The sequence below is a fragment of the Mustela nigripes genome, chromosome 15 (genome assembly GCF_022355385.1).
Source record: "Mustela nigripes isolate SB6536 chromosome 15, MUSNIG.SB6536, whole genome shotgun sequence".
NCBI lineage: Eukaryota > Metazoa > Chordata > Mammalia > Carnivora > Mustelidae > Mustela > Mustela nigripes.
In genome coordinates this window covers 2,223,647-2,250,739 of record NC_081571.1, presented here as the reverse complement: position 1 = coordinate 2,250,739, position 27,093 = coordinate 2,223,647, and the positions used below count along the sequence as shown (strand labels likewise).

At 40.2% G+C, this 27,093-nt stretch overlaps 1 long non-coding RNA gene across 1 annotated transcript; it reads right to left on the bottom strand.

Annotated features, from left to right (window-relative positions):
- Positions 1 to 10,482: 10,482 nt before the first annotated feature.
- Positions 10,483 to 14,316, bottom strand: LOC132002561 (uncharacterized). The gene is made up of 2 exons (XR_009399946.1): positions 14,026 to 14,316; positions 10,483 to 10,542 (listed from the first exon to the last, which is right to left on the bottom strand). It is a non-coding gene; the product is annotated as an uncharacterized LOC132002561 (long non-coding RNA).
- Between the last annotated feature and the right edge of the window lie 12,777 nt (positions 14,317 to 27,093).

Here is a 27,093-nt window from a genome sequence, read left to right as displayed (position 1 = left end):
CAAGCAGATTCCACCCTGAGCACAGAGCCCCAATGCAGATCTCCACCCTGAGATCATGGGCTGAGCTGAAATCAAGAGTTGGATGCCCAACTGACTGAGCCACGCAGGTAACCTCTTGCTGAATTTTAAGATAAGGATAAGCTAGCCTTCATCTCTTATGCATCATTTACACTTGGGCAATGGAGAGACCACACCCTCTCTCAAGGAGCAGAGTCAACTGAAGTGAAGATCTACGGTGCAACCAAAACTACCTTTGGTTCAGCAGCATCATTGACTATTCCTGCTACACTGCTTTGACCACATGGTGTTTCCTAAAATCACCAGTTTCCTTTTCTTTAAGCTGATGACTAATGTCTCCAAAAGGATCATGATAGCTTATAGCAATAAGTCAAGACTAGAAGACATGCAGCATGTCTACTACAGCAACCTCTCACTTGTCTTGTCAGACATCGCCAATCGATCAAGAAACCCATTCCGTCTGAACCCAGACCTGGCCTCAAAACCCAGCTCAGTGCTTGGAGAAGTTATTGATTGATCAAACCAGGCATCAAGATAATATCTTGTTAACACCCTTAGCACAGCAATGGCAACCTCTTGAATTCCCCTCTTTCTCCTTTGATCCTATTACATCTTTCCTCCTGTGAAAGCCTCGGTGCTCATTTATTCCTTCCACTGACCTCTAACTCTTACGTCAGTATGATCATAGGTGCTCACATTTTCCCTGTCCATAAAAATGAACCAGCTTCAGTGATGCCTCTGTCGCTTGTGTTTTTAAATTCTTGAAGCAGGGCCATATAAGAGAAAGAGTCCTGGGCAGGGAGTCCAGGGCCTTGATTCTAAGCCCAGCTTTGAATAACTTTGGGTAAGTTAGAACTTCTCTCAGATTTATTAGTTACACAGGTCAGAGAGAATCTGGCTTTTATGTTATTCTTAAAAGTCTTTTGCTTCTCTCATATACTAGTTGTGCTTGTATTTTGCATAGGTTTTCCCAAAAAAGCATTCTAACCAAAACAAGTTTTAAGACCACTAGTTTACATGATTGGTAAAATGTTTTCTTTGTTGTTAAAAGCTAATTTTAAGGTTTATAAACATAATAAATGTATATAGTTTTGAAGAGATTTCAAAAAAAGAAGTCTGTGTCCATCTCTTACCATTTCCCACTCCCCAAACACAACCAGCTATCATGTTTTTCTGTTATTTCTTCTAGTATTTCCTTTGTTGGTAATAAGCTTCTAATGCTATTTCTTGACTTACTTATTTCAAATATTTTTTATCAATAGCATATTATGTTCATTCTCTTACAGTCCCCTTCCCAACCTCTGTTTCCTACAGAGTTCTACTACAATTTTTTGTTAAATCAATTGTCAGTGTAAATACTACTGAGACTATGCTATGTACTCTTTGAGCCAAATACTATATTGTGATTATGTTTTTCTTTTTATATAATTTTTTTCCTCTTTGACCTAATTGCCTCACTTTTTCGTTTGCTCTGTTTTCTTTGAGCCTGCAGGTGGTTTTGTCTGTCCACACATCCTTTCCTCCTCCCTCCGTCTCCCCACCCCCGCTCACTCCCTTCCTCCTGCCTGTCCTTCCCTCCTTGCCTTCCAACTGTTGCAGTGGATCTGTCAAATGCCAGACTGTTTTCCAGGAGCACAAATGCTTTGTCCACCTCCTCCCAGTCCAGACTGGCCGCCCTCCAAACCTGACGAACAGCTCATCTTGGGGAGGAATTCTCTTTGTCACTTTTCTGTGTTGGATCCCATTTTTGCCAAAAGCTGTATCTTCCTTTTTCTTGATTTATACCTAGAAAACGTTTGGAGTCCTAGTTTGTCTGAAAATGTCTTTTTTCTACTTGATTGAAAATATGGGGAGGCATAAAATTCTAGGTTGAACATTCACATGCATTTGGAAGGCATTAATCCTTTGTTTACCTGCTTCTAGTCTTAGTGTCAGAAGTCTAATGCCGTTGGGATTCTCACTCCTGTGTAAGCGGCCTTTCCCCTCCCCACCTTTCTCTCCAAGCATTTAGGATCATCTCTGCATGCCCAGTGTTCTACATTTCATGATTATGTTCCTTGGTATACATTGTTTTTCATGTATTATCCTGAAAACCATGTAACTTTCAACCTAGAGGTTTGTATCCTTGAAAATTTCTGGGAAATTTTCTTTCATTGCTTTGAACGTTATTTGTTCTGTTTCTCTAACTCCGATATGTTGGATCTCCTCAATTGCTCCTCCAGTTTTCTTAAGTTTATATACTAACCTCCATGTCTTTTTTATTCCACTCTCTGGAAGATTTCATTGACTTTAGATTTTATATTAAACTCTTCAAGGGCTGGCAAGCAATATCTTTTTTAATTCCCAAGAGCTCATTCTTACTCTCTAAACAATCTATTCTTGTTTTATGTCTTCAATATTTGTGTTTATTAGCACTCTTATTATTTCAGGTTTTTTCTGCTGTTTGCCAAATTATCTCTGGGTATCTTTTTGCTATCATTTTTGATACTTGTGTCTTTGTTTTATTCTTTCTCTTTCATGTTGAAAGCTTTCCTCAAATGACTCTGGCCATCTTTTTTTTTTCAAAAAGTAGCTTTAGGGGCACCTGGCTTCCTAGTTGGTGGAACATGAGATTCTTGGTCTCAGGGTTGTGAGTTCAAGCCCCAAGCTGGGTGTAGAGATTACTTAAAAATAAATCTTTTCTTTAAAAAGGTAGTTTTAGGGATGCCTGGGTGGCTCAGTTGGTTAAGCAGCTGCCTTCGGCTCAGGTAATGATCCCAGCGTCCTGGGATCAAGTCCCACATCGGGCTCCTTGCTCAGCGGGGAGCCTGCTTCTCCCTCTATTCTGCCTGCCATTCTGTCTGCCTGTGCTCGTTCTCTCCCTCTCTCTCTCTCTGATAAATAAATAAAACTTTAAAAAAATAATAAAATAAAAATAAATAAAAAGGTAGCTTTAGGGGCGCCTGGTGGCTCAGTGGGTTAAAGCCTCTGCCTTCGGCTCAGGTCATGATCCCAGGGTCCTGGGATCGAGTTCCACACCGGGCTTTCTGCTCAGCAGGGAGCCTGCTTCTCCATCTCTCTCTGCCTGTCTCTCTGCCTACTTGTGATTTCTGTCAAATAAATAAATAAATAAAAAGGTAGCTTTAATGAAATATAATTGACACAAATACATAAAGTTCACCCATTCAGAGTGTAAAATTAAACAGTTTTCAGGATATTCAGAGTTGCACAAAAATCCCAACAACTTCGTTTGATTTTTTAAAAGATTTTATTTATTAATTTGAGAGAGTGTGTGCAAGAGAGAGAGAGAGAGAAAGAGAGCATGAGCAGGGAAACCAGGAGGGGCAAAGGGAGAGAGGGAAGCAGACTCCCCACCAAGGAGGGAGCCCAGTGTGGCGCTCGATTGCAGGACCCTAGGATCATGACCTGAGCCAAAGGCAGATGCTTAATCAACTAAACCACCCAGGTGCCCCCAGACATCATCACAATTTTAGAACATTTTAATTTTCACTCCAAGAGAAACTCTGTTCCCTTTGGTGATCACTCCCATTTTTTTTTTTTAAACCCCCCTCCCAGTTGCCAACCTGAGGCCTGCTTCCTCCTCTCTCTCTCTGCCTGCCTCTCGGCCTACTTGTAATCTCTGCCTGTCAAATAAATAAATAAATAATCTTAAAAATTTTTTTTTTAATTTAACCCTTACATTTAGCTCTATGATTTATTTTTAGTTTATCTTTGTGAGTGGCAAGATGCAGGAGTATGATTTCATTAGTGTGCTTGTGAATATTGACCATTTGCTGAAAAAACTATTCTTTTCCCAATGGATTGTCTTAACATTCTTGCCAAAAATTAACTGACCATAAATTTAAGGATTTATTTCTGGACTCTCCATTGTATTTAATTGAACTATGCATCTATCCTTTTGTTATCCATTCTTGTTTAAAGTATCAAGCACTGACAGCTGAATAGGAGCCCCACCTGGCGGGGTCGGGGTGTGTTTTATTTATGACTGAGGTCTTTCTGTATTTGCAGGAAAGACTGCACTTGCTGACTGGTGGTCATACAACCAACTGCAGGCATTCTGTGGACTTAGGTCCCAGCAGAGATGGGCTCATAATGTGCACCCCTTTCTCTACCTTGAGATCTCTGCCTCTGTTGCTTGTACATTGGCCATGATCTCCCTCGTGAGTCAGGAATCTTCTGCAGTGTGAGAAGCTTGAAGTCTACCTAAAAATGGTTCCCCATTACTCAGCAGCTGGCACTGCCAGGATATTTATGATTCTTAAATAAACCATTGAACCCTCTTTACTCAGTGCCCATTCCTTTGCTTTCAGTTCGCACCAGGAGCACTAATTATTTCCTCAGGACCAAAAGTAACCAGCTTCTTCTAGTGTTCTTCACCAACCATAGACTTTAACACACTACTCTATTTCAATGTATTACACTGATTTAAACATCTAAGATGTCTGGATGTATCTACATTTTCTTTCTCCCCTAATACCACTAAAATGACAGAAAAGAGATTTTTTTAGGTTTATCTTTTTAGGGCACCTTTAGGTTCACAGCAAAATGGAATGGAAAGTACAGAGGTTTCCCATGCACCCTTGCCTCTACACAGGCATAGCCTCTCACATTATCAACATCCCCCACCAGAGTCCTTTTGTTACAATCAATGAATCCACATTGACACATCAGTATCATTCAAAGTCCATAGTTTACAGTAAGATTTGACTTGGTGTCATACATTCTATGGGTTTTGACAAAGGTATAATGACAGGTTTCCACTATTATGTTATACAGAATAGTTTCATGCCCTAAGAATCCTTCGCCTGAGTGACTCATCCTCCCTCCCCATAACCTCTAGCAGCCACTGATTTTTTTTTTTTTACTGTCTCCACAGTTTTGTTTTTTCCAGAATGCTATATAGTTGAATATAGATAGATTAGCTTCTTTCCCTTACTAGTATGCATTTAAAGTTCCTTCTGGGCTTTTCATGGCTCATTCCTTTTTTGTGCTGAATAATATTCCATCGTCTGAATTTACCATGGTTTATTCATCTACTCACCTACTGAAGGACATTTTGGTTGCCTCCAAGTGTGGGCAATTATTAATAAAACTGTTTTAAACACCCATGTATGGATTCTTGTGTGGACATACAGTAGTCTCCCCTTATCCATGGGGGACGTGCTCCAAGATCCCCAGTGGATGCCTGAAACCACAGACAGTGTATGAGTCCTAGATACGCTATGTTCTTTCCTGTACATCCACAGCCGTGATCATGTTTAATTTATCAAAGAGGCATTGTAAGAGATGAACAATAATAACTAACATTAAAATACAATACACATAACAATACACTGTAATAAAAGTTATGTGAACATGGTCTCTTTCTCAAAATATCTTTGTGTACTATATTCATCCTCCTTGTGTTGGTGTGAGATGATAAAAGGCCTATATAATAATATATAATATACATAATAAGACAAAGCGAGGTGAATGATGGAGGCATTCTGATAGAGAATTAGGTGACCGCTGACCCTCTGAGAGTATGTCGGAAGGAGGATTGTCTGCTTTAAGACCACGGTTGATGGGGGGTAACTGAAGCCACAGATGAGGGTAGACCACTGTACTTTTCAACTCTGGGTAAATTCCAAGGAGCACAATTGCTGAATCGTATGCTGGGAGGATGTTTAGTTTTGCAAGAAACTACCAAACTGTCTTCCAACGTGGCTGTATCACTCTGCATTCCCACCCGCAATGAATGCATTTCTGTTGCTCCACATTCTCACCAGCATTTGCTATTGTCAGTGTTTGGAATTTTGACCATTCTAATAGGTATGTAGTGTGGTATCTCAGTATTGTTTTAGTTAGCAATTCCCTGATGACATATAATATTGAACCTCTTTCCGTATGCTTACTGGCCATCTATATATCTTATTTGGTGAGGCTTCTTTTCAGACTGTCTATTTTAAAATCAGATTGCTTGTTTTATTATTGCTGAAATTTTAAGAGTTCTTTGTGTATTGTGAATAACAGTCCTTTAGCAGATGTGTCTATAGCGAGTAATTTCTTCCAGTCTGTGGCTTATTGTCTCATTTTCTTGAGAGAATCTTATTGTCTTGCACAGTGAAGAAATTTTTAATTGTAACAAAATTCCACTAACCAATTCTTTCTTCCATGGATCATGCCTTCAATGTTCTATCTAAAATGTCATTGCCAGGGGCATCTGTGTGGCTCAGTGGGTTAAAGCCTCTGCTTTCGGCTCGGGTCGTGATCACAGGTCCTGGGATCGAGCCCCACATCGGGCTCTCTGCTCGGCGGGGAGCCTGCTTCCCCCTCTCTCTCTGCCTGCCTCTCTGCCTACTTGTGATCTCTCTCTGCCAAATAAATAAATAAAATCTTTTAAAAAAATAAAAATAAAAATAAAATGTCATTGCCAGTCTATGACCCCACACCTCTGTGAACATGAGAACATGACTCTAGAAGCAGTGAGGAACTTGGGGGCTGGGGTACCGGGGGGCTGAGGACTGGCACCATCTGGAAGCTGTGCACATGCTCCACTCTGCTCTCTGTGCCTGCATTCACAGACAAACGTGACTGGATGACAACAGAAAATGGTATTGGACCAGTGGGAATCGGCAGCTTTGCACAGGAAGCTTTGGGAGATGTTTATTGCAATCTGCCTGAAGTTGGACCAGATTGAGCAAGGTAAGTTTGGTGCTTTGGAAAGTGTGAAAGCTATTAGTGAACTCTATTCTCCTCTGGTCAGAAATAACTGAAATGAATGAAGCTCTTGCAGAAAATCCAAGACTTGTCAACAAATATGTTATGAAAATGGTTGGCTGATCAAGATAATACTCAGTAATCCTTCAGAACTGGGTGAATTAATGAGTGAAAAAACATATGGAAAATACATAAAATCTACTGAGGAGTGAAAATGGAACCCCTAAATAAACTAGCATAAAGCGACTTAATCTAGTAGAGTTGTCTTGAATTAGTTGTGCATAGAGGTTTTAAAATAGCAACTTAACAATACGTGAAACTATATTAAAGGAGGAAACCACCCCTTAAATTTCTAATGATTGCATATAAACATGACGTGCATCTTTTTTGCAACACCCTATGATTTTTAGGCTAGACTCCAGTTATAACATTCAGAATCCTAAAATTATCTGTGTTTAAAAACTAGTTATAAAAATTACATAAATCAAGAACAACATTGTAATCTTAAACCTTAGGGAATATAGTCATTTGCTTATATCCTGGATTGCTTACCCCAGATTGAGGTGGAAATGCTCAAATTATCTTCCCATTAGAAATGCTAGCACTGGAGAAAGGTTTGTGAGTTGTGTAGTGTCAGATAAAGAGCAATACTGTCTTTAATTTTGCAATATACCGCCCTTGCTGGTGCTGTTTTTATGCAAAGAAGCAACAGGCTTGTAAGAAGAGAATTAGTTTAATCATAAACATTCAACTTCCTCATTAATTATGGTTTTTGTTTTGCTGTTACTATTTCATTCCGTGCTAGTATTTGTGACAATAATAATTTTAACTTAGGGGAAGTTAATTTTGTTTTTGTTTTTTAAAGTAGGCTCCACACCCACGGTGGAGCCCAACTCAGGGCTTGCACTCACCACCCTTAGATCAAGCCCTGAGCTGAGATCAAGAGTTAGACACTTAATCATCTGAGCCACCCAGGTGCCCCTGGAAAGTTATTTTTTAAGAAGAAATTTAAACCATAATAATGAAAATTTCCAAGAGAATATTTTTAAAAAGTAAATAAAATGTCACTGCTATACCCAAGCTCATCTAGATTTTCTCCTATTATATTCTATGACTTCCCTAATTTCATGTTTTATATTTAGGTTCATGATTTTTTTGGCAAAAAAAATTTTTTTTGTGAAGAGTGTAAGGTATCTAGATTTTTTTTTTGTATGAAGATGTCTAATTGTTCCAGCACCACTTACTGAAAAGACTGTCTTTGCTCGTTTCATCTTTGTCAAATATCAGTTGGTGGGCAATATATATGTGGATTTATATCTGTGGTCTCAATCTCATTACACTGATTTATTTGTCCATTCTTGTGCCAATAGGATACTGCTTTGATTACTGTAGCTTTATAGTAAGTCTTGAACTTAGGTAGTGTCAGTCCTCCAACTTTGTTCTTCCCCTTCAGTACTGAGTTGGCTATTCTGGGTCTTTTGCCTCTCCATATCAACTTTAGAATCAGCTTATTAATATCTGTAAAATGATGTGCTAGGATTTAGATTTGGATTTGGATTGTATAGGATCTATGGATTAAGTTGGGAAGAACTGACACCTTGACCACAATTGTCCTATTCATGAATATGAAATATCTTTCCATGTATTAACTTCTTCGTTATTTTCATCAAATTTTGTAGTTTTCCTCTGTAGATCTTGTATATGTTGTGTTAGATTTATACTGGAGTATTTCATAGTTTTGTGCTTCTATTGTAAATGGCAATATATTTTTAAGTTACAAATTACAAGTTTCACATTATGCTTGTTCATTGCTGATATATAAGAAAGCCATTGTTTTGTGAAATATAATTGACATATATGCATATATATAATTGACATTTATACATTGTATTCATTTTAGGTATACAACATAATGATTTGATATATGTATATACTGGGAAATGATTATCACAATAAGTTTAACTAATATTCATCACCACACATAGTTACAAGCTTTCTTCCTTGTGATGAGAACTTTTAAGATCTATTATCTTAACAATTTTCAAATATGCAATACATTATTGTTAACTATCATCATCATGAGATACATTACATCCCCAAGACTTATATATCTTACAACTGGGACATTTTTATATGTTGACCGGTTTTACCCCTTACTTTTGTATATTAACCTTGTATCCTGCAAACTTCTATAATTGCTATTGGTTTCAGGAGTATCTGTATAGATTTTTTCAGATTTTCTACATAGACATGTCATCTGTAAACAAAGACCAGTTTGATTTCCTTCTTCCCAATCAGTATAAATGTATTTCTTTTTTTTTTAATTTTTTAAAAGATTTTATTTATTTATTTGACAGAGACACAACGAGAAGAAACACAAGCACAGGGTGATTGGGCTTTCTGCAGAGCAGGGAGCCTGATGCGGGGATCGTTCCCAGGACCCTGGGATCATGGACCTGACCCGAAGGCAGATGCTTAACAACTGACCCACCCAGGTGCTCCAATGTATTTCTTTTTCTTATGTCAACTGAATTAGCTAGAACTTTCAGTATGACATTGATAAGCAATAGTGAGGGATATCCTTGACTTGTTCCTGATCTTAGCAGGAAAGCTTTGAGTTTCTTACCATTAATTATGATGTTAATTGTATGTTTTTATAGATGTTCTTTATCAAGTTGAGGAAGTTCCCCTCTATTCCGATTTTGCTGAGGTGTTGTTGTTTTTTTTAAATTTTTTAAATTGTTATCATGGATGGGTCTTGGATTTTGTCAAGTGAGTTTTTTCTTTTTTGTATCTCTTGATTATGAGCATGTGATTTTTCTTAAGCCTGTCGATGTGATGGACTACCTTAATTAATTTTTGAATGTTGAACCAGCCTCATCTACCTGGGATAAATCATACTTGGTTGTGATGTATAATTCTTTTTATACGTTGTTGGATTTGATTTGCTAATATTTGTTGAGGATTTTTACATCTATGTTCATGAGCGATATTGGTCTGTGCTTTCTTCTCTTTTTCTGTGCTGTCTTTGGTTTTGGTGTCAGGGTAATGCTGGCCTCATAGAATAAATTAGGAAATATTCCCTTGGCTTCTATCTTTTGGAAGAGATTGTAGAGAATTACTATAATTTCTTCCTTAAATGTTTGGCGAAATGCACCAGTGAACTCCTGTGGCCTGGTGCTTTCTGTTTTGGAAAATTAACATTGATTTGATTTCTTTAATGGATATAGGCCTATTCAGATTTTCAATTACTTCTTGCGTGAGTTCTGACAGATTGTGTCTTTCAAGGAAATGGTCCATGTCAACTAGACCAAATATATTCTTTTTCTTAAAAGATATTTATTTATTTCTTTGCTTATTTACTTAATTTAGAGGAGTATGTGGAGGGGCAAAGGGAGAGGGAGAGAATCTCAAGCAGACTTCCCACTCAGTGCAGAGCCCACCACAGGGCTTGATTCCACCACCCTGAGATTATGACCCAAGCCAAAATCAAGACTGACTGAGCCACCACCCAGGCACCCCCCCAAAATGGATTCTTTTAATGTCCATGCTCTATTGATGTCCCTCTTGCATTTCTGATATTGGCAACTTATGTTCACTCTCTTTTTTTCTTAATTAGTTTGGCTGGAAACATACTGATTTGATCAATTCTTTCTAAGAACCAGCTTTTGGTTTTGTTGATTTTCTCTTCTGATTTCCTATTTTCAATTTCATTGATTTCTACTCGAATATTTATCATTTATTTCCCTCTTCTTCCTCCTTCCCCTTCCTCTTCTCCTCCTCCTCCTCCTTCTTCTTTCTTCTTCTTCTCCTTCTCCTTCTTTCCTAAGGTAGAAGGTTAATGCTTTCAATAGTATACATTTCCCTCTTATCACTGCTTTTGCAGCATCCCACAAATTTTGGTAAATTGTATTTTCATTTTAATTGGCTTCAAATATGTTTATATTTCTACTGAGCTTTCTTCTTTGACCTATGTGTTATTTAGAAGTGTGTTGGTTAATCTCCAAGTATTTTGGCATTTTCCAGCTCTTTCTGTTACTGATTTCTAGTTTATTCTATTTCTGTTCTCTTAAATGTATAAAAATATGTTTTATAGCCTAGATTATTGTCTATTTTGATGAATGTTTCATGCAAAAATAAAGAGGATTTGGCTGAAAGTTTGTGTTAGAAACTACTCAAATCATCTCCCCAACTGCCCTTCTCCCAACTGAAAAAGCCAGGAAATTATTCTCTGAGTACGATAAACTAGAGGGCTGTGATGTTACAAGGCATGGTTTCAGACAGAGCTATAGGACTGTCCACAGTGGGATGAAATGGATGTATGTTCTGTTCTCACTCAATTTTCAGAATACTGGCCACAAGGCCATCATCCTCTGGGCAGGAGATTGGTGTTCTTCTCCAGGCCCTCTCAATAGTCTAGAAGGAGTGACATGAATATACTGATACTGAGATTCCCCAAGTAGGGGGTCAAGCCAGATTACTTTACACTGAAGCTTTACCACACACTCAGAGCTTTTGTCGGCATTTTAGTGCTTAACTCTTATGTATGAACCTTTGAAGAATAATGTGAACCTGAGGAAAGCTTCTAACTTGGAAGATGCAGACAGAAACACACAGACAAAAAAGCAACCAAAAAGAGAGAAAGAGAGATTGTGTGAGAAGAAATTTTCAACAAATTATCACTAATATTTTCAAAATGATAAGAAAAGATATTGCAACCCTGAAAAGGAACAGGAGGCTGTATATTATTTTTTAAGATTTATTTATTTATCCTAAAGAGAGCGTGCTAGGGGATGGGGGGCAGAGAAAGAAAGAGAGAGAGAATCTCAAGCAGATTCCCCACTGAATGCAGAGCCTGATCACATGATCCTGACATCATGACCTGAGCTGAAAATAAGAGTCATATGCTCAACTGATTAAGCCACCCAGGTGCCCCCAGGATACTGTATATACTTCTTTTAATTTCAGAGAATAAAAGAGAGATCTTTGATACTAATAAATAAACAAACAAACAAACAAATAAATAACAATCATAGCAAAAATGTATAACTCAGGAGAAAGTTTGAATAATAAAGTCAAGGAACTCTTCCAGAAAAAAAAAGATCCCAAAGATGAAGACATGGAAAATAAGAGAGAAACATAAAGAATTAGAAGATATGCCCATGTCTAATTTCTGAATCACAGGAGTTCAGAAAGAGAAAAAAATAATAATGGAGTTGAGGAAATACTCAATGCCATAATTCAGAAAAATTCCCTAGAGCTAAACAATATGCTTCTAGATTTAAAGGAAATGAAGTGCCCAGAAAAACGGATAAAAAATAGGCCCATACATGGGATGCCTGGGTGGCTCGGTTGAATGTCTGCCTTTTGCTCAGGTCATGATCCCAGGGTCCTGGGATGGAGTCCCACATCAGACTCCTTGCTCAGTGGGGAGCCTGCTTCTCCCTCTGCCTGCAGCTCCCCCTGCTTATGCTCTCTCTGACAAATAAATTTTTAAAAAATAGACCCATACAAATGTATATCATCACAATATTTAGAATATTTGGAACAAAGAGAAAATTCAACAAGCTTCTAGAGAGAGAGAAAACAGTTACTATACAAAAGATCAAGAATCAGAATGGCTTTGAATTTAACACCAATTCTAGACATTAGAGAATAATGGAACAAGGTCTTCAAAATTTGTAAAAAATAATTGTTTCCAACCTTTTTAAATGTTTATTTATTTATTTGTTTGAGGGGTGCCTGGGTGGTGCAGTCAGTTAAGCATCTGACTCTTAGATCCAGCTCAGGTCATGATCTCAGGGTCATGAGATGGAAGCCAACATCAGGCTTTGTGCTAGGCAGTGGAGCCTGTTTGGGATTCACTCTCTTTCTGTCTCTCTGCCCCCACAACCACCCCTGCTCTCTTTCTCTCTCTCTCTCAAAAACAAAAAAAAAGACATTTCAGATATTGAAAAATTCAAAATATTTTCTTCCCATACAATCTTTCTCAGGAAGTTACTAGAAGGTGCACTTCACTGAAAGAAGAGATTAAACAAAGCTAGAAGAAGACATACGGTCCAAGAAGTAGATCCAATAGAGGGAAAAAGGAAAGGGGATAATTGGGATGATGTTAAAACAATCCAGAATGACAGCCATGCACCATGTGCAGATGACAAGTCATTCATGTGGGATAGCTCAGAAGGCTCTAGTACAGACTTCTGTGGGAGAAGTTCTTTCACCCATCTGGAAAGGAGATTGTGATACTTGGTGAATAGTACAGGATTGGATTTTGGTTAAGTATGTAGAAAGCTAAGCAAGTATTAATTCTAGGGAAAACTAAGGGTTGTGCATAAAAGTAAAAATACAGCGGTTCATTTGAAGATAATACTTACATAGATATAATAATGACATGTTAAATGTTGATTGTGATAATACTGTATTAGGAAGATAAGGGAATGGGAAGAACATGCGTGGATAGCAGGAGAAAAACATTTTTATCTTCCATAATGGGAAATATTTGCATCATACCTAAGATGGCAAAGAGATGCTGCCTTACAAGGACGCAATTTGGAAATAAGTCCACTGTCAGATGTATGTATTGAGAATATTTTATCCTATTTTCTTAAAGGTGTCTTTTAAAGAGCAGGTTTTAGTTTTGATGAAGCCAAATCTCTTATTTTTTTTTTCTCTAATAATGCTTTTGTTGTTCTATTTGAGAAATCTTTTCCTTGTCCAAGATCATTCACCTGTGCTTTCTTCTACAGTCTTTTAGCTTTAGCTTTAGCACTGGGATATGTCAAAGTATTTTTTGTGTTTAGTGGTTTTTAAAAATATTTTATTTATTTATTTATATGAGAGAGAGTGTGTGGAGGGGAGAGACAGAGAGAGAGAGAGTGAGAGAGCACACATGGGGGTGAAGGGGCAGATGGAGAGGGACAAACAGACTCTCTACTGGGCAGGGATCCTGAAGTGTGTGGGACTCAGTGTGGGGCTCAATCCTAGGATCCTGGGATCATGATCCAAGCCCAAAGCAGACACTTAACCAATTGAACCACCCAGGCATCCCCTGTTTAGTGATTTTTGTTAAAGTGAACATGTCTTCCTCCCCCATTGACTTCCTGTGCCTAGCACATAGTGGGCACTCATATTTTTTGTTAAATTCACATATTCATCTACAAGCTCTTTCAGAGCAGGCCCTGTATGTGACAGGGTTGGTTTCTCCACCCCCCCCCCCGGTCCATCAAGACCCAGTGCCAAACACAATGCTATACACAATATAACCCTCAATACATAAGTTCTTAAAGAAGCCAAGGGCAGAGGCCATACCTATGTTTCTCTTGTGTCTGTGAAGCCAGGACAAGTCTCTGTTCTACCCCAGGACCTCAGGATGTGGTAGGTGGGTTTCCATAGATGAAGATAAGAGTCTCATCCTGGATATACTGCATATGGCTGGAGCAATGAACATGGGGTGGAAGTTGGCCCTAGGGTCAATCTTCTAGTCTTATCTTCCTGGGACTTCATATGCTGTTCAGATGCTCATTGCTGGTCTTTGGTTTGCATGCTCTGAATTTTAAGGACAGCTTAGCCTGTAAGCTGAGACCATTTCTTTTCTCTCTGGTAAACTTTGATCTTGAACTTTATCTCACAGTAGCTTGGAGTCTCTTTTCAAAATAAACACCACGTGGGAGTACAAACAAAGTCAATATTAGTAAATCGTTAATGGTTGGACACAAATTTTTTACTTTCATCAGCTAAAATACAAGGTAGAAAATCAACCACAATCATATGATACAGCCACCAGCTTCCTGCTAAGAAAAACTAAATCTCCACTGGCTCTAGTCACGGTCAAGCAAGGTCAGGAATTGGAGGAATACTGAAGGTAGAACCAGGAAGACACAAGTTCTACCATCCCAGATTTCCTTGTGACACTTGGCAGCTTTGGATTTAAGCAGGGCTTTCAGACCACAGTATGTTCTTGTTTTTGTTTTCATGGAAGAAGGAATGATATGAGAAACATAAGAAATGAGAGCTGTGGGAAGTCATCACTGTCAATCAGCAAGCCAGGACTTGCTTTTTGCTGGTGGCTTATATTTGCCTATATTCTGCCTTCTTCCCTCAGCGCTATCTGGTGTGGCCCTTTTTGGGGCCATTGACCAGAAGTCAACTGCATTTTAATTCCTTCTGGAAACAGTCCCAGTTTGACACCTTCCATGATTTCACATTGTCCAAAGATAAGATTCAACATTGGTCCAGCACCAGAGACCTTTAGAATCCCACTCCAAATACTGCATTGTGGTGATGCAATGGAATAATCAGAAGCTCTGGCTTCAGGTGGACCTGAGTGTAAGTTGCTGGTCTGTCTGAAGCTGCATGATCCTGGGTGATTTTTTAAACCTGAAAGAGTTGCTTAACACTTCTGAGGCTCAACCTCCTTAATATAAAAATAAAGATAATAGTACCAATGGGAGAATTAAATGAAAAGCATAAGCAAAGTGCCCAAGACATAACAGATGCTACCTAACAAGGAGTCAGACCCCTTCCTTTCATCTCTGAACCCTCTTCCAAACACCTGTGCTGTAACGATACCAAAATCTTTTATGAATCTTTAAATACACATGTTCCTTCAGACTTCCATTATGTTTGCATACATTTCCTTTACCTGAAATGCTGTTTTTTCTAAATTTTCATTCTGAGAACTACTGCATGCACATGAACACCCATCTCAAGTTCTAGCTCCAAGATGAGGTCTTCCCCATGCATGCCTCAGATGCATGTTCTCTTTTCAAGGCTCTGTAGCAGTTGTGTTCCAAGTGGGAAGTTTATAGCAAGACAGGCCTACCTCAAGAAACAAGAAAAAAATCTCAAATAAGTATTCTAACATTACACGTGATTAAAAAAATTTCTAAAAAATGAAACTAAGAGCTTTGAAAAGACAAGCAAAATTGATAAACCTTTATCTAGACTCATCAAGAAAAAAAAGAGTGAGGACACAAATAAAGGAAATCAGACATGAAAGAGATGTGACAACTGACACCACATAAATACAAAGGATTATAAGAGAATACTATGACAAATTATATGCCAACCCAGAGGAAATGGATAAATTCATAGAAACATATAGTTCTCCAAGACTGAAACAGGAAGAAATATAAAATCTGAATGGATCAGTTACTAGTAATGAAATTAACTCATTATAAAGAAGAACTCCCAACAAAATTCTGGGACCAGATGGCTTCACAAGGGAATTCTACCAAACATTTAAGGATGAGTTAACACCTACTCTTCTCAAACTGTTCCAAAAAATATAACAGAAAGGAATGCTTCCATATTCATTCTATATGGCCAACATTACCCTCATACCAAAATCAGACAAAGCTAGTACAAAAAATAAAATTCCAGGCCAATAGCCCTGATGAATATAGAAACAAAAATTCTCAACAATATTAGCAAACTGAATTCAACAATAAATTAAAAGGATCATTTGTCATGACCAAGTGGGGTTTAGTCCAAGGATTCAAGGATGGCTCAACATCCAAAAATCAATCAGCATTATACACCACACTAAAAATCATATTCATCACAATAGATGCAGAGAAAGCATCTGACAAAATTAAAAATCCATTCCTGGTAAAAACTCTCAACAAAGTGGATATACAGGGAACATATCTCAGCTGAATAAAGACTATGAAAAACTCGCAGCTAATATTGTATTCGACAGTGAAAAGCCAAAAGCTCTTCCTCTAAAACCAGGATCAAGATAAGGATGCCCATTCTCACCACTATATTAAACATAGAACTGGAAGCTAGCCACCACAATCAGACAAGAAAAAGAAATAAAAGGCATTCAAATTGGTGAGGAAGAAGAGAAAACTCACTATTCACAGATGACATGATATTACATCAGAAAACCCTAAAGACTCTACTACTGCTAGAACTGATAAATGAATTCAGTAAAGTTGCAGGATACAAAGTCAATATAGAGAAATCCACTGCATTTCTGTATACTAATAATGAAGAAGCAGAGGAGAAATTAAGAAACAATCCCATTTACAATTGCACCAAAAATAATAAACTTAAACAAGGAGACCTGTCCTCTGAAAACTGTAAGACATTGTAGTAGAAAGAAATTGAAGATGACACTAATAAATGTAAAGATAAACCATGATCATGGATTGGAAGAATTAATATTGTTATAAGGGCCCATATTTGGGTCCATACTACCCAAAGCAATCCATGGATTCACTACAGTCCCTATCAAATTATCAGTAGCATTTTTCACAGAACTAGAATAAAGGATCCTAAAATTTGTATGGAATCACAAAAGACTTCAAACAGCCAAAACTGTCTTAAGAAAGAATGAATCTGGAGGCATCACACCCCCAGGTTTCAAACTGTGCTACAAAGCTACAGTAATCAAAGTAGTAAGGAATTGACAGAAAAATAGACATAGAGGTCAATAGAACCGAATAGAAAGCCCAGAAATAAACCTGCATTTATGTAGTCAATCAATATATGACAAAGGAGGCAAGAATATACAATGTGGAAAAGACAGTCTCTTCAATAAATGGTGCTGGGAAAATTAGTCAGCCACATACGAAGGAATAAAACTTGACCACCTTAACACGCCATATACAAAAATAAACTCAAAATGGTTTCAAGACCTAAATGTAAAACCCAAAACCATAAAACTCCTAAAAGAAAACATTGGCAATAACTCTTTTTTTTTTTTCTTAAGACTTTATTTATTTGACAAACCGAGATCACAAGTAGGCAGAGAGGCAGGCAGAGAGAGAGGGGAAAGCAGGCTCCCCATCAACAGAAAGCCCAATTCGGGGCTCGATCCCAGGACCTGGGATCACGACCTGAGCCGAAGGCAGAGGCCTTACCCCACTGAGCCACCCAGGCACCCCAGCAATAACTCTTGAACATGGGTCTTAGCAATATTTTTTTGGATCTGTCTCCTCAAGCAAGGACAATTAATGCAAAAATAAACAACTGGGACTACATTAAATTAAAAAACTTTCACACATCAAAGGAAACCATCAACAAAATGAAAAGGCAACCTACTAAATAGGAAAGATATTGGCAAATGATATATCTGATACTGGGTTGATATCCAAAATATATATAAAGAACTCACATGACTCAACAACAAAAAACAAACAATCCAATTTTTAAAAAATGAGCAGAGGGACTATATAGACATTTCTCCAAAGAAGACATGCAGATGACCAACAGATACATGGAAAGATGCTCAACATCATTAATCATCAGAGAAATCAAAATCACAACAAGATAGCACCTCACAGCTCTCAGAATGGCTTGTATCAAAAAGACAAAATGTAGTAAGTGTTGACAAGGAGAGCGCCTGGGTAGCTCAGTCAGTTAAGTGTCTGCCTTCATCTGAATTCATGATCCCAGGGTCCTGGAACTGAGTCGAGTGTCAGGCTCTCTGCTCAGTGGGAGTCTGCTTCTCCCTCTCCCTCTGACACTCCCCTGGCTTGTATTCCCTCACTCTCTTTCTCTGCCAAATAAATAAAATCTTTTTAAAAAAAGATGGAGGTAATCGATTGATTAATGAATGAAGAAGATGTAGTAGACTTATATAATGAAATATTACTCAGGTCGTAAAAAGGAAAGAAATCTGACACATGCTATTAAACAAATGAAATTTGAACACATTATGCTAAATGAAATAAGCCAATCACAAAAAGACAAATACTGTATGAGTCCACTGATACGAGGTACCTATCGTAGTCAAAATCATAGAAACAGAAATTAGAAGGGGTTGGTTGCCAGGAACTGGAAGGAGGGGGAATGGGGACCTGTCCCTTCCTGGGTACAGAGTTTCAGTTCAGGAAGATAAACAATTCCGAAGATGGATGGTGAAAATCCTTAACAGGATTGAACTGTACACTTAAAAATAACTAAGGTGGTGAATTTTATAGTGTGTGTGTTTTACTACACTTAGAAATAAAATAAATCAATAATCCTCCAGGGGACACAGGTGTGTGGAGGAGGAGTTGTGGTCACCTTCTTATGGGCCACAGTCATCATGAGCCTTCAGTGGGGTCAGATCAGCTACCCAGAATCCCGTGTCAGCGTTGCTGGTTTCTGGTGTCTGATACCGAAGGGTCAGGCCCCTTCAGAAACTCAGACCACTTTTGTGCCAGAGGCGTACCTGGGAAGTGTCTCATGCCACTGTGCACAATTGGGGACCCAGCTGCTGTGACCTCACAAGGCAAGAAAAGCGAGAATGAGCAAACAGAATATGTAGATGGGCCAGAGTGTGTTTTTTGTGGGCAGAGGATATCTTAGTCTGTTTATCTTCTTGTCTCTTCTAATAAGACAATGCCTTTTCTGACTATGCTGTTGGAAAAGTCTCCCCACCTGCTCACTATGATCTTAGAATCCAATTACTCAGTCATTGTTCCTCAGTCTCTCCTTGTTTTATTTCCTCTTTCCTTGGGGTTGAATCTGTGCTTAACTGTGTGTCCTGAGAGTCAATGATTAAGACTGCCTGTGTGAAGAAGGAAATGTTTTCCTTCTCTTGACAAAATTATCATGAAAGATGTTGGAACAAGGATATTTTGGTTCAAGTCTCAGATCTGCCACTTTTTAGTTCTGGGATGCTGAGCAAGTCACCCCATTATCAAAATTAGGCCAGTATCTTTTTTCATTTTACTGGGTTTTGAATATCCTGTTAAGCATATTAGTGTTTTTGGTTCAGTTTAACAAGTGCTTATTGATCACCTACTATGTGACTGGGATCATCCAAAGGAAGTTGTCCTCCCTTGGTTTCTTCACTCATTTGATAAATATGTTCTTACACACCTTCTATGTACCAGAAAGCATTCTAGGTGTTGAGGATACCCATGAAGAAGGCAGACATGTTTCTTGCCTCCCGCAACTCCCAGTGGAGTAAAGCATTTAGAAAATGATAATGCAACAGTCTAAAAAGTGTGCCAGGGTGCTGTTGGGAGCACAAGAGATACCTGGTACCTGAGCCAGACTGGAGAAGTGAGAGAAGGCAGGTCAGCAGAAGTGATGTCTGCACTGAGACCTAATGACAACTAGGAGATGACCAGCTAAGGGGGTATGATGTGGGATGGTAGTGTTATGTCACATTATGGCTGGAGCTTTGTAAGGCCAACAGAGATTTAAGGCCAGAGACACAGGCAGGGGCCAGACCTTATGAGTCTCGTTAAGGAAACTGAGCAGGGTTAGTCAACGTTGATTTCTATTGCAACTCAAGAACTCTACCAGATTCCAATTGAACCACAGATCCATACATCTCAATGCCAGCGAGCAGCTCCAGAGATAATTGATTTGGAACCAAACCTTTGGGCAAGTGAAGTATTATTAGCCCTATTTTGTGAATGGAGTGGATCGCTCAGGCTGAAGAAGCATAAGAAACCCATCCAGTGTCACAGTGAGAGAAGACGAGAACTCAGGACCAGTGAGTCACTCAATGGACCAGTGAGTCACTCTGTTAGGGTCCGTGATCAAAGGAACGAGACTGATACAAAGCGAAGGTCAAACAAAACTTTATTTCACGCCAAGCATCAAGAATCAAACTGACTGGTCAGGGCTATCTCTTACGAAAAGGCGAGGACGATGTTCCTGACAAGGTCACTCCCAAGAAGGCCGCTCCGGACGAGGCTGCTCCAGATGAGGCTGCTCCGCAGATGAGGCCGCTCCATGATCGGAGCCGCTCCCAAGAAGAGGCCACTCCCAAGATGAGGTCGCTGCTCCATGAGGTTGCTCCCCAGACAGGGCCGCTCCCAAGAAGAGGCCATTCTGGACAAGGCCGCTTCCCGGACGAGGCCGCTCCCAACGTCAAAGAGGCAACGATGACAGCGATGATGACAAGGAGGACAACCCGGATGACACAAACCCTGCTCCCCACGATACCACTCTGACAAGGCTGCCACCCAGAGGAAGCCACCGCTGCAGACAAGGCCGCTCATGGCTCGGGGTGGTGAGGCATTTTGCGGCAAGGCTGCTGGCGGCTAGGGGCCATTGGCATCTCTGGACCACTGGCGTCTTGGGACCGCTGGCATCCAGGGGCTGCAGGTGTCAGGATCGCTGACCACTGGGCCGCTGGACTACTGGTGTCTCGGCACTGCTGACGTCTAGGGGCTGCAGGCGTGGGGACCACTGACCACTGGACTGCTGGACCACTGGTATCTCGGGACCGCTGACCGCTGGGCCGCTGGACCACTGGAGTCTCAGGGCTGCAGGCGTCAAGGGACCGCTGACAGCTGGGCCGCTAATGTCTGGGCAGCTCGGGCGGCTGCTCGGGACCCCCGGTGGCTGGAGGCTGCAGGGGGCGGCTTTCGGGGCCACTGGAGGCAGGACCGCCGGAGGCAGGGCCTCAGGCGGCTGGAAGCTACAGGCCGGCTGGAGACTGCAGGCGGCAGCTGGGGACCCCGGGAGAATGGAGGCTGCAGGCCCCGGCTCGCGGCGCCGGAGGCTGGACCGCCAGAGGCGGTTATAGCTCTTACAAGAGCTGTTACAGCTCTACTACTCTACTATTCACTGTTGACTCCCCTGCTCTCCGCCGACTCTCTGCGGACCCTCCTGCAGCAGCAGCCCCCTGACAGCCCGGCGGAGTAACCTTTATGGGGGTGGTTGAGCCCCGCCCCTACATAGGCGGCCAATTGAATTCCAATTTCCCCAGTAGATATACATACGCCTCACTGATTGGATGTCTCCACTCAGTCGGCCCCACCCTTATATCCAGGGTCCACAAGCAAGTTCCTCTGGGAGGGGCAGACCCTTACAACTCCACTGCCACCGTTTAGTTATCCCATGTGTTTTTCAGTATAATACCTCACTTTGATAACAGAATCATTTTAGTAGAGATAGTAATACAGAATTTAAGCCTATGAGTTGAAAATAATGAGAGAAGAAAGCCATGTTCACTGATAAGAGAGGGAAAGTGCCAAATAGTACTTCTTCCAATATTTAGAACAACCCTTTGGAATTTTCTACATTATTCTCCCCACCTCCCCACCAGGTCAGAAAATAGTTCTCACCTTTCTCAAGAAACAAACAAAGGAGCATAGGGAAAGGGAAGGAAAAATAAATAAGATAAAAACAGAAAAAAATGCAATTCTGGAGGAAGACAACCATGAGAGACTCTTGACTGCAGGAAAAGAACAAGGGTTGCTGGAAGGGAGGAGGGCGGAAGGATGGGGTAACTGGATGCTGGGGATTAAGGAGGGCATGTGATGTGATGAGCACTGGGTGTTACATGCAACTAATGAATCACCGAACTTTACTCTAAAACTGGTAATATACTATATGTTAACTAAATTGAATTTAAATAAAAAATTAGAACTAAATAATTCTGATCTTTCTTAACTTCCCTTTTCTTACAATTCCTCCTCATACCCAACAGATGCTTCTCTAGTGTTGAACCATCCAAAGAAAGTTACCCTCAGGGACTTCAGCAGCTCAAACCAGGAACTGAGGGCCCTGGGATGGGTGCTTCTAGAAAAGCCTGGGTTGGGAGCCACCTTGTGGTCAGGGCGCTGCAGAGCATAGCTATTTAATGAGGCAAATGCTTTTGGTTTAAAAAAGGAACAAGCTGTATAGCTAAAACATTTCCCAAAGTGATAAAAATGTTCAGAGGAGTTGTGTGGTTTACAGCAACTCCCAAGAAACCCTTTTTCAAACAGAATTTATCTCTGGTCTCTGTGGAAGGCAAACAGTCTGGGTTTCTGCTAGAGCACTGTTGCTATGATTGAAGAAATCATGACTTAGGCCAGACTAACAGTTCTCAAAGTGTGGTCTATGGGAGCAGGGAGGCCCAGGAGGTCCCCTTTTCCAACTACATATCTGGGGGAGGCTGAACTTTTCCATCCACGTCAACCAAAACAACATAGCACAACAGATTGAATGTGGGGGCAGAAATAAGAATCCAGCTGTCTTCTCTTAAACCAGATATTCAAGAGATTTGCAAAATATGAAACAATGATATTCACCCCATCACCATAACTTCCCCCCCCCCTTGGAAAAGATAGGTATTTTGCAGAAAGCATGTTGTTTATGTTAACATGTAATGATTTTTTAATTTTTTCAATTAATATTTTTAAAATTTCTAAATTTTAATTTCTACATGATAAATATTGATAGATACAACGCTTTTCCACTCCCTCACTCGACCACACACAAAGTTCTGCAGGGTTCTCGCTAATTTTTTAGAGTGCTTAGGGGTCCTGAGCACAAAAAATGTGAGACCAGCTGGACTAAAGCAACATCTTGTCATCCTGAGCATTCAAAACACCTCAGAACACGGAGGTTCCGAGTGAGTGGTTCTGCACTTTTTGAGGCCCTGGCCCAAAACCACATAAACGTGGAGCATCAGGTTAATCTGCTGTGGTCTTTCCACCAACCTATGCTTTGAAGGCCCAACATTTGACGTTTGGGTTGTTCCCTGTGAGACACTGCCCGTGTCCCTAGAGATGTTTGCCCCTCCCCGTCCCTGGTCCTGTTGGGCACATGCTCCCACTTCACTGCTCCAGGAGACCAGCTGTGTGTGGACTCCATGGCCTCACGTGGTACTAGTGGGCCTTGCCTCACACCAGCATCCTGGGACTTCCGGCCCCCACGCCGCACGACCCAAAAGAACAGGGAAGTCAAACGCCTGGAGGGAGGCCTTTGATCAATGAGATTTAGGAGCAAGCAGACGCCATTTCCTTCCTCCCTACCTGCGGTGGATGTGCTGAGTAACGTAAGGGGCTTTCTAGAGACTGCCCCGGAGCTGGAGTAGTGGGGTGTGGTGGGTGCCAGTGGTCCCAGCTCCTCGGCCACCACAGTCAAGCCTCCACTCAAAACTCTAGTTCTGTGAAGCCAGGCTGAGGCCGAGTTTACTATTTCACATTCTCAACATTCTCCATGTCCACCAAATGCAAATGACCCACAAAAGAGAGCCGCATTTTCCTTAGTTTGCCATTTTTTGACCCCAAGTGACAAAAATTAAAGCAGCAGCTTCTAACACTACTATCACCTGAGAACAAAGGTTTAAATTTCCCAAAGTGACATTCTTTTTTATTATGCAAAATATTATTGTTTACTGAGCTGGGTATCCAGGTTCTCTCAAAGCTCTCAAAATGGAATGTCTTTATCCTTAAAGGAAATTTTTTTAAAAGATTTTATTTATTTATTTATTTGAGAAAGAGAGCATGCACGCACAAGCAGGTGGGGGGAGGGGCAGAGGAAGAGGGAGAAGCAGGCTCCCTGCTGAACAGTGAGCCCAACTCCAGACTCAAAAACCCAGGACCCTGGGATCATGACCTGAGCTGAAGGCTGCCGCTTAACCTGAGCCACCCGGCAACTTCAGGAATTCCCTCTTTTTTAAGTTTTTATTTATCCCATTTACATTTTTTTAAAGATTTTATTTATTTATTTATTTATTTATTTGTCAGATAGAGAGAGAGAACACAAGTAGGCAGAGTGGCAGGCAGAGGCAGAGAGAGAAACAGGCTCCCTGCTGAGGAAGGAGCCTGATGTGGGACTCGATCCCAGGAACCTGGGATCACGAGCTGAGCTGAAGGCAGTGGTTTAACCGACAGCCACCCAGGCATCCCACATTTACATTTTTTTAAAACCTTGAGGTATAACATATAATTGTCATGTCACAAAAACTCACCCTTACAATATCCCATTCACTGCTTTTAAGAAGTTTTTCTAGTTGTGCAACCATTACCGTAATCCAGCTTTAGGATATTTCCATCACCCTAATAAATTCCTTCACACCCATTCACCATCATCCAACACCTACACAATAGTTCTGTTCCATAGTTCACCCTTTCGCTTTTTCTTTCTCCTCCCTTTCATGTCCAGGTCCACTGTGTTCCAGTGAATGGTCAGTTCATGTGAGCAGCAAGCATGGCTGTGGGGCTATGGCCACTGGCAGAGCAATCTCTCTAAATCACCTCCAGGTCTGTGTCTCAGACACTCAACAGAGAGTCACAAGCCTACTCTCCTCTGTGGTTGAAGAGCCTTATTGATTGCCCATGGAGTAAAGTGCCCTTTCATCTGAGTTGGGTCAGCCTCTCCTTGTCAAATTGCTCTTTGCCAGTCCATCCCCTTCAGTAACAGTGGATGCCCTGGTGGGCTCAGCTGTCCAAAGACTGCTTGCTAGACAGCCCTTGCTCAGTCCTCAAAAGGCTTACTTTTCCTTGAAAAACAATTCATTCCTTTCCCGCTTCTTCTTGCTCCTCGTCCTTCTTCTATTTTTCCTCCCTCTCTTTCCCCTACTTCCCTCCCTCCTTCAACAAAGCTACAGAGCACCCACTAATGCCAGACCTGGTGCAGGAGACAAGAAAATGAAATAACTAAGGCACAGTCCTGCTATCAGGGAGCTCACACTTAGGGAAGACAAACACATAACCAGTTACTTTTTATAAAATCTTTTTAAAGATTTTATTTATTTATTTGACAAAGAGAGAGAGAGAGAGGGAGCACAAGCAGGGGGAGCAACAGAGGGAGAGTGAGGGGCAGACTCCATGCTGAGCAGAAAGCCCAACACAGGGCTTGACCCCAGGACCCCGAGATCATGACAGGAGATGAAGGCAGATGCTTAACTGACCAAGCCACCCACCTGCCCTGACAGTTACTTTTTTTAATGTGATAAATTCTGGGATAAAAATAATCAGGGTATTATGGAGATAATGAAAAACATTTTTAATATTTTGTAATTTCCCTTTTAGTTTTTATTGGAGGAATAAATGAACAAATTTTTAATGTACAGAAATTTAAAAATTTTTATGTCAATTGAGATGTTTAAATATGTGTTCTCATCTGTCCAGAAATTAAATATTAATTAATGTTGCCTTATTTTCATGTTTACATTTAACTCATTGATGCATCTAAAACATAGTCTCATGTATGATATGAGAAGACACTCCAACTTAATTTTTTTCTAAGAACTTATGTGTTTAGTATACAATGAACAACTGCAAAGTGACAAGAAAAACAACAGCATCCTGACATGAAAAATGGGTGAAGAATATGAACAGGAAGTTCACAGAAGGAAAACAAGGCACTGATAAATACATGACAAATACTCAACCAAATTGTCACCATTAATTGAACAAATGCAAATTAAAACACTAAGGTACCACTTTCCCCCTACTGTTATGGCAAAGACTAAAAACAGTGGCGTTCAGATTCTAGCATGGTTATATTGAAATGGACACTCCTGCCCTATTGATAAACATGGTTACAACTTTTATGAACACAGATTTGGTCATAATTTCAGGGTCCTGTGATGGAGCTCCACGTCAGTCTCCCCACTTGGCAGGAAGCCTGCTTATCCCTCTCCCACTCCCCTGCTTGTGTTCCTTCTCTCGCTGTCTCTTTCTCTCTCTGTCAAATAAATAAATAAAAAATCTTTAATTAAAAAAATTCATGCACATGGTAGTTATTTTAACACTTCTTTAGCAGTATTTTTGAAAAGCAATTATATGTCCAGTAATATGAGGACAACTGAAAATATTACGGTGTGAGTCTTCTGCCATATTGAAATTTCATGAATCTTTAGAAATCCTGTTTCCAAAGCTTTTTTTTTTGGGCCAAAGTCTTAGTTATAAAATATATAATTTTATAAATATATATATGTGTATATATATATATATATATATATATATATATATATATAGTGATATATAATCACTATATAATGTTAAGTCTTAAAAAGGCAGAATATGGGGTGCCAGGGTGGCTCAGTGGGTTAAGTCTCTGCCTTCAGCTCAGGTCATGATCCCAGGGTCCTGGGATTGAGCCCCGCATCAGGCTCTCTGCTCAACAAGGAGCCTGCTGCCTTCTCTCTCTCTCTGCCTGTCTCTCTGCCTACTTTTTATCTTTGTCTGTCAAACAAATAAATAAAATCTTTTTTAAAAATGCAGGATATAAAGTTATAGATGTATACTGTGATCTTAATAATGGCATGTAGAGAAAAAAAGAGGAAGAAATATATCAGATTTTTCAATGTTTGAAAAGAAATATGACAAAGTTAAAAAATGGTTGTATCTTCGGAATGGTACAATTGTGGGTGGTTTTTTTTTCTTCCTCCATCTTTATATTTTCTATCTATTTCTAGATTTTCTTTTTCTTTTAAGATATTATTAATCTAGGGGCACCTGGGTGGCTTAGTTTGTTAAGCAGCTGCCTTTGGCTCAGGTCATGGTCTTGAGGTCCTGGGATCAAGCCCCATGTCTTGCTCCCTGTTTGGTGGGAAGTATGCTTCTCCCTTTCCCTCTGTGTTCTCTCTCTCGCTCTCACTCTCATTTATTTGAGAGAGCAAGAAAGAGTGTGTGCATGCACAAGCCTGCTTCTCCCTGCTGAGGAGGGAGTCCCTGGATACCAGGACCCTGGAATCTG